This window comes from Palaemon carinicauda, chromosome 24 (assembly GCF_036898095.1).
Source record: "Palaemon carinicauda isolate YSFRI2023 chromosome 24, ASM3689809v2, whole genome shotgun sequence".
Classification (NCBI taxonomy): domain Eukaryota; kingdom Metazoa; phylum Arthropoda; class Malacostraca; order Decapoda; family Palaemonidae; genus Palaemon; species Palaemon carinicauda.
This window is the reverse complement of record NC_090748.1, coordinates 87,340,363-87,349,449: the sequence shown is the minus strand read 5'-3', so window position 1 is coordinate 87,349,449 and position 9,087 is coordinate 87,340,363.

Sequence of the window (9,087 nt, the reverse complement as noted above, 5' to 3'; positions counted from 1 at the left end):
ACTTCCAAAGGAGAGGTCAAAATGGCTTTGGAAGGGGAAGAGGGATACAACCACTTCTTCCTTTTCAAGTTGTCTTCATATTAGGGGATGACACAAGCATGGAAAGTGAGGACCTGGCATCAACTGCGCCTACAGTAGTCAGGTCCAAGCTGGAAGGGGTCACGTCAGGCACTGCTTCTGCCGCAGCAAAAGTGGCAGCAATAGGTGACTGGGAAGTCATAAAGAAGACTTGCTGCAGTTTCTCTGTGTATAGAATGTCCTCCAAGCCTAAAGAAGGTTACTGTTTTCAGAGCCAAAGACTTGGCCTTGTCAATGCCAGGCTTGCTACAGAGTAAAGGATGGGGTTTACCTGATCCACTGGGGGCATAAGGGAAAGCCACCTAACACTCTGCTAATGGATACAGAAGATCTGGGCTGTTCTGCTTCTTTGCCGACAGAGAAGGCTCACGGCGTAGAATACCTGAGCATGAAAGAAGAGAGCTAAAGAATTTATTCTGACTCAAGGAAGACCCCGAAAGTGAAGAATCACGTTTTGTGTTCAGCCATCTCTTCATGCGGCAATGACCATTTATTACACTCCTTACATTACAGGTGGAAGAACGTGAACAGTCATCCCTTGCAAGAAGAATACAAGGAATGGGGTCAATATTATTCCTGTTCATGAATGTGCTGCACTTCCAGCCAGAAATTCCAGGGCAGGACCACATGCCCATGTGTTGTTGCCCCATTCTGCAAACAGAAAACACACTCTGTAAAGAAAAAAAAATTGTAGCAGCCAAATTAAGGAGACCAAGAGTACTGTATGTCCATACTGCTTGGCAGATGAAGTTAAAGAGGTTTACCAGTGTACTGGCTGGGGAGAGGGGATGAGAATTTCCCACCAACTATCAGTTACTATTATCACCTCTTTATAGTTTTTAATAGAAAAAGTTTCCAGCTTCGCTTAAATCATACTCCTATTTAAGGACAAGGAATTTGTCAATGTAGTTTTTAATAGAAAAAGTTTCCAGCTTCACTAAAAACTTACTCCTATTCAAGGATGAGGAATTTGTCAATGTAGGAACAAAGGCATTTGTTATGTATATGGAAACATTCACTCTCTCCTTTCTTTATTGATCTCAGAACTGTTGAGGGTATTTCAATGGAAAATTTATGAGAGTGCAAACTTTTGATCAAAGATAATCAGAAATGGATTCCAGCCTCCCAATATTTTGGAGACAAAGAGATAATTTGCCATAAAGACCCTGAAGAAGAGTGTAATATTTCTTTCATAAAAAATTTTAATTTTCTTATGATCACTAGATTATTATTACGATCAATTGTTGTACTCTCTATTCAATTTGAAAAGAATTTGAGGTTCTGTCAGAGGCTTTTGAATCTGTAATGCAGTATCCTTTCAGAACCCTTACTAACAGAAACAATATTAATACTAGACTCAACTTGGGGACTGCCATCGAGGCGGGTGCTACCAGAGTTACTATTTTAAGAGAGGATTTACTGGACTTCTGAACTTTAGAAAAGTAAGCTAGCAATGTCAAGAGCTTAAGAAGCTCATCATTGTCAAAAGTTTGCTGATCTTGTGATTTTTCTAAAGGTGAAGGCTTGTCATTATTGCCATTATCCCACTAAAATCAATTAGCCTAGTATTCGCAAGCTTTTACCCTGAACTAACAGCAGTTCTCTTTATAGCCTAGCACTGTTAACATGGACAGCGGTCATTGTAATGTACTTTCACATGATAGGTACCGTGAGGGAAATGCACTTTTCACATTATTCAAATCATAGAACAGTATTGCCCCTAACCCAACACATCAAGGGGATATGGATATTGAGCTTCCAGATACAATTCCCATGCACACACCCTGCAGTAAATGCTAAGAAAACCTGGGGAAGACATCTTAATACGCAGTAATAAGCAAACGATCTTAAAAACGTCTGATCAATACTAGATGACTGAAGAAACTGCAGACAAAGAGACTGGTGCATCAGTTACCACTAGTTTCTTTGCTAAGGGAACGTGTTTATTGGAGGGAAGAAAATGGGAAAATTTAGAATTTTATCAAATTTTTCCAGTAAACGTCAATTAACAAAGCTTCTGGAGAAGAAAAGGTTCATGGAAATAATAAATTCTGAAAGTAATTTGTACTTTCCCTAGCTATAAAAGCTGAGTCCTTTATAATGGGGAATGTTTTTAACGAAGCTGAAACGACCGTTGGATTCTTCAACGAGGTAGTTACCAACAGTTGGTGTACACAGGTGAATAATCCCTCATACCTTTAAACTTTCAAGTATTTACACATGCAGCTGACTATGCATGTAATCATGCGAGCAAGCACCCCCATGATCATAAGTACCAATCTGGACTTACGCCTCATTTGGGGAAGACACAAGTTCTGGAACTCACTTGTTCCCCTAACCATAAGATGTTACTTGTTCAAGAGAACTCATCGATTTGCGAGCAATCCTCTATTTTCAATCACTTAGGATTTTTGCCTCAGGACTGTGGGGGTAGTTGAGGTGGGAAGTTTCGATTAAAAGGACTTAGGTTTGTATAGCAAGGAAAAAATAATTATAACTTTCAAAATTTGTTTTCTGTTGTTATGTGTATACAAATTTTTTGTCCTTTAAAATAGGAAATCTCAATAAGTGGTGGGTTGGAAGTCCCCTTAACACTGAACTGGTTGGTTCTTTCTCTTCCCAGGAAATGTCAGTCTACCTAGTCCGGTATTATTATTATTACTTGCTAAGCTACAAACCTACTTGGAAAAGCAGGATGCTATAAGCCCAGGGGCTCCAACAAGGAAAATAGCCCAGTGAGAAGAGGAAATAGGATAACAAATAGAATAGTATGCCTGAGTGTACCCTCAAGGAAAAAAACTCTAGCAATCCCCATTTGTCATTCATAGGGATGAATAAGCTGACAAAGCCTGGCCTCTACTAGAAGATTGGTATGTGGTCAAATGAGGAATCCTTTCCAACAGAAGGGAAGAGCAGTACAGAATCATATACAGTACCTGGTGTATGATGATCAATAGATTAGATAGTAAGTTGGCCAGGAGACCAGCCACCTGTTGAGATACTACCGCTAGAGAGTTATCGGGTCCTTTGACTGGCCAGACATTACTACAATGGGTCCTTCTCTCTCGTTACGGTTTACTTTCCCTTTGTCTACACATACACCGAATAGTCTGGCCTATTCTTTACAGATTCTCCTCTGTCCTTATACACCAGACAACAAGACAAATTCGGAGATAATTTGTATTTTTCCTAACTATACAAACCTTAGCTATTTAATATGAGTATTACTTTCGGCGTACCTGAAATGACGAGCCATTAGAATTTTAACGAGGGTTTACTACCCCCATCGCTAGTTAGCGGGGGGTAGGGAGGGGTAGCTTGCTACCCTCCCTCACACACCTGTGTGGTGAGCTCACTTTGCTTAGAGGTAGGACTTCCCGGGGGATAGGGCTGGCGGGCAAGTTTGATTAAATAGCTAAGGTTTGTATAGTTAGGAAAAATACAAATTATCTCCGAATTTGTCATTTGTTCTGTAACTGAAATACAAACCACGCTATTTAATATGGGTGACTCAACCCTTAGGAAGGGTGGAAAAGTCTCAGCCATACTGGCTTTTGGCTTTGCCCGGGGACTCATTATCTGAGTTTGTCAGCACTCAACAATAAAGAGTCCCTGCACCTCGCTCGCACCTTACTATGCAAGGGCTGCGGCCTACATAAGATGTGTGTGAAGGATTATGTGTGACTCGTCCCAGGAAGTTGACCTGAAGTTCTTAGATGGAAAACTTTAGACTAGGACTTTCCCAATACCACCTCGTCAGGGTATGGGGACGTGACAGTATTAACCTAATACTAGGAACACAAGGAAACATGGTTTACCTGCAGTGGTTTGAGGTCAGCTGTGCAGAGAACCCAGGATGCTGCTTTCACCAAGAGAGAGGAGGATGAAGAAAAGAATATGGGCCAGGCATACCTTTTCTTTCATGCAGACTAAGACCGGGTAACAATGCCCTCAACCTTCTGCTACTTGTCCATTAAGTAGCCTGAGGTTTGAACCAGCTGTTGTGCAGCAACCACAGGGCCGATAGAGAACGTATCGAGCCTCCTGTGGGTCACGTCTTGCAGGTAGTGGGCTGTGAAGGTCGTCTGACGCTTCCACACCCCTGCTTGTAGAACCTGTGTCACTGAGAAGTTCTTCTTGAAGGCCAGGGGCATAGCTACGCCCCTGACATCATGCGCTCGAAGGCGACATGATGGAGGAGGGTCAGGATTCAGGGACAGATGGATCACCCTACGAATCCAAGCCGAGATGGTATTCTTGGTGACCCTCCTCTTCGTTCTCCCAGTGCTCACAAACAAAGCTTGCACTTGGGGACGAATACAGCCGTTCTTTGAGATATAACCTCAGACTCCTTACTGGACACAGTAGGGGATGGTCTGGGTCATCTGTTACAGAATGCAGACTCGAAATCCGGAAAGAGTCGAAAAGATGATCCGGCACTCGCGGATTCTGTGTCTTAGCCACAAAATCAGAGACGAATCTGAACATTACCTCCCCTCATCCCCTTGCATGGGTGATGTCATACGAGAGACCATGAAGTTCACCGACTCGCTTGGCCGAGGCCAAAGCTAGTAGGAACACCGCCATCCAAGTTAAGTGGCGATCTGAAGACTGCGTAATGGTTAGTAGGGAGGTCTCTTACGAGACCCGAGAACTCAAACCACATTCCATGGAGGAGGTCTCACTTCCGACTGAGGGCAGGTAAGATCTTATCTTCGTATGAGTAGGGAAAGTTTCAGCGAGGAAGAAATGTCCACTCCCTTGAGCCTGAAGGCTAGACTTAAGGCTGAGCGATAGCCTTTCATTGCCGAGACTGAAAGGCGCATTCTTCCCGCCAATACAAAGAGCTCCACTATCGCTGGAATAGTGGTATCGAGTGGAGAGATACCCCTTCACGACTCCTACCACAGAAAACTCGCCACTTTGCCTGGTAGACCCCTGCGGATGACCTACGCAGGTGTCCAGACATCCCGTTCGCTACGTGCTGCGACCAACCTCTCTTAGTGAGGAGATGCTGAATAGTCTCCAGTCGTGAGGTTGAAGCGAAGCTACAGCTTTGTGAAAGATGTTGGCAGTGGTTGTCTGAGTAGATTGTGTCGTGGAGGGAGCTCTCTCGGTAACTCTGATAGGAGTTGCGGAAGGTCCGGAAACCATTCTGCGTGATGCTATAGTGTAGCTATAAAGGGTCATCAAAAGATTGACCGATATTCTGGTCTTGTTGAGAACCTTCCTCATCAGACAGAACGGGGGAAAAGCGTACACGTCGGTGCTGTCCCACCGTTGTTGGAAGGCCTCTTGCCAGAGTGCCTTGGGATCTGGGATTGGGGGGCAATACAGCGGGAGCTTGAAGTTCAGCGCTGTAGCGAACCGATCCACAGTCGGGTAACCCCACAAAGTCAGGACTTTGTTGGCTACTCAATGATCCAAGGACCACTCGGTACTCATTATCTGAGACACTCTGCTCCGACTGTCGGCGAGCACATTCCCTTTGTCTGGAATGAAGCGAGCCGATACAGGAATCGAGTGGACTTCGGTCTATCTCAGTATCTCTACTGAGAAATGGGATAGCTGCTTCGAAAAGGTACCTCCTTGCTTGTTGATGTATGCTACTACTGTGGTGTTGTAGCTCATCACACCACAGAATGATACGCCAGGTCTTTGTTGGAACTGTTGAAAGGCCAGGAAGACGGCCTTCATCTCTAGCAGATTCATATGGAGGCACTATTCCGATTCTGACCACAGGCCTGAGGTACTGTGGTACAGAACGTGCCCCCCCCCCCCTTCTTTTGTGGTGTCCGAAAACAGCATCCAATCCGTGGGAAGGAAACGAGAATATCCATTCTTCTTCGTAGGTTCTCGCCTGTCACCCACCACTGGCGGTTCGTCTGTTCCGCAGGATCCATAGAGATCATGATGTCCGGGGAATCGCAGTCTTGATTCCACTAGGACCTAAGTCGCCCCTGGAGAAACCTCATCCTGAGGCGACCGTTGAGAACTAGACGAGCCAAGGGTGAAAGGTGACCAGGGAGACGTAACCACGATTGGGATGGAAGCTCTTCTCGTCTGAGGAAAGGGCTTGTGACTCTTCTCAGCCTTGCTATCCTGTCGTCTGATGGAAGGCCTTATGGAGATTGGTGTCTATAATCATGCCTAGGTGAACCAGTCTTTTATTGGGCAGCAGAGTGGACTTTCGAGACTTACCCTGACCCTTAGGTCCTGGAAAAGTCCTAGAAGTTTGTCTCGGTGTCAAAGAGGGAGTGACTCCGAGTCTGCTAGGATCAGGCCGTCAACCAGATAATGGAGGAGACGGAAGCCGATCCTGAGTGCCCACAAAGATATTAGGGTAAAAACTCCGGTGAAACCCTGTGGTCCTGTGGAGAGACCGAAACACAGCACCTTGAACTGGTACTCCTTGTTGTCTATGCTGAATCCTAAGTACTTCCTTGAAGACGGATGGACTGGGATCTGGAAGTACGTGTCCTTCAGATCCAGTATACACAAGAAGTCTTGCGGTTTACTGCAAGACTGACTGTGTCTGCGGTCTCCATGCTGACCGGAGTTTGCTTTAATCTGGGCCTCTGCCCAAAGAGTTCGCGCCCTTGCTGATCCCATGGCAAGGGTGCTAAATGACACCGGATTCGTCCTCAGGGGAGGTAGAGGTGTTGTGAACAGGACGCGATATCCCTGACTGATTACGGAAATCATCCAGGAAACGGCCCTGAGTTGCCGCAACCTGTCTGCGCAACCTTGTAGGTATCCCGCCACTGGCGGACATGCAGGGGAACTGGCAATCCTAGCGTTTGCGGCCTCGGATGCTCCTTCTAGGATTTTTCTCTCCCCTGAGGGACTAATGCCTTTCTTGTCCTTGACTGGAAAGGGCTTAGACCCCACTGTCTTAGCTGCCGTTGTTTTGGTGGGACGTGGTTACCGAGGTGCTGGAGGTTTATAGGGCTTGAATGTCAAAGTCTTATATAGGAGGGAGTCTTGGTGACTTCCTTCACCTCAAAGCCACCTGCTTCACGTCCTTAGGCTCAACAGGTTCGCTCCCATAACGAAAGAATGTCTGAGCCTGTAGATTTTGGTGCTAGGGGACTCCCGTTACTGCCTTGGAGTCCTTTGACTCCCTCCCGGGAGGGATGCAGGACTCCAACCACGACGGAGGCAGGCTCTTCTCCACCCCTATTCGAGAAGACTTTACCGCGCGAGGTGGGGTTCCCTTAATGGTGTCATTAGGGAACGTCTCACCTCCCGTGACTCTCCTGAGGGCGGGAAAACTTCGTCCGAAGGTGAGGGATAAAAGTCTGAGGGGGGAGAGTGCCTGCCTCGAAGACTTACGAGGAGACAGCTACGACCTCGTAGAAGTTACCTCGTCCAAAAATTCCTTTTTTCCTCATCGGGGGAGTGGATGTAGCCAAGGATTTGTGGCTCAACTCAGAGAGAACAGCTTAAAAGCCTGTGCTACCGCTCTGATTAGAGTCCCAAACCAGGCTGCCGGCTGATGGCTGCGCTGTCAGACACTCCCTCTGGAGAGGAAATCGCCTGTAAAAAGATAAGGAAGGCATGTCAATGGCCTCGCGCAGGGGAGGGTATTGGTGATTGCGCTAGGGAGCATGCTGGCGCTCGCGCGATAGGGAATACCCGGGGGTCGCGCGCGAGAGACTGTCGAAGCGCTGATGTGGGCGCGTGGAAATACCCTGGGCTCGCGCGCGGGAATACCCTGGGCTCGCGCGCGGGAATACCCTGGGCTAGGGAGCGTGCTGGCGCTCGCGCGATAGGGAATACCCGGGGGTCGCGCGCGAGAGACTGTCGAAGCGCTGATGTGGGCGCGCGGAAATACCCTGGGCTCGCGCGCGGAAATACCCTGGGCTCGCGCGCGGAAATACCCTGGGCTCGCGCGCGGAAATACCCTGGGCTCGCGCGCGGAAATACCCTGGGCTCGCGCGCGGAAATACCCTGGGCTCGCGCGCGGAAATACCCTGGGCTCGCGCGCGGGAGACTGCTGACAACGCTAGCACGCTCGCGCGGGTGAGACTTCATAGAGTGCGCAGGAATCATATTGATGTGCAGGATCAGAATGAAGAGCCGTGTGGACCAGAATGTTGGAGCGTGCTGCAGCGCGTAGGAGTTTGTTGGCGGGCACGCGCGGGAGACCATCGGTGCGCGCGCTCGAAAAAGACCACCGGTACCCGCGCGCGAAAAAGATCGTCGGTGCTTGAAGATCGCCGGCGCTTGCGCACGTAAGAAAATCGTTGGCGCTTGAAGATCGTCGGCGCTAGAACATTGTCGGCGCTCGCGCGTGGGAAACCATCGGTGCCCGCGCGCGGACGATCGTCGACGCTTACGCGCGTAGGAAGATTGTCAGCGCTTACGCGTGAAAGAAGATCGTCGGCCAAGAAGATCGTCAGCGCTAGCGCGCGTAAGAAGATCGTCGGCGCTTGCGCGCGAAAGAAGATCGACAGCGCTTGTGCGCGAAAGAAGATCGTCGGCGCTGGCGCGCGTACGAAGATCGTTGGCATAAGAAGATCATCGGCAAGCGCGCGCGCTAGTGCGCTAGGATGCAGGGTCAGCTGACAGGACGATCAAGAACTGGGATGTGTCCTTAAAAAGGGCGGTCATCCCCCGATGAGGACTGTAGGCAGGACTGCTTCTGAGTCCAGAGCCGAAGTCCTTCGTTGCAGTGCAAGGTTGAGCTGGAAGATCGGTAGGTCAGCTGGCTCAACACTGGAAGATCTGCTTGATACTCCGAGGAAGGGTCTCTATGAGAGACCTTTCCCGCGAAAGGGAGAGGTGCCCTTCGAAGAAGAGACTAGGAGACACTCGCAGGCTGAATCACTGGTGAGCGCCTGTGCGCTATCTCAGGAAACTCCAACGATGTGCGCTGATGCGCAGGTGAACGTTGGCGCGCAGTCCCTGGAACAGGATGTCTCTGGATGGCAGTCTCAGGAACAGCAGGCGAGCGAGCAGGGGATGCCTGGCGTTTAAGGGACTTACTCACAATGTGAGAAAGCC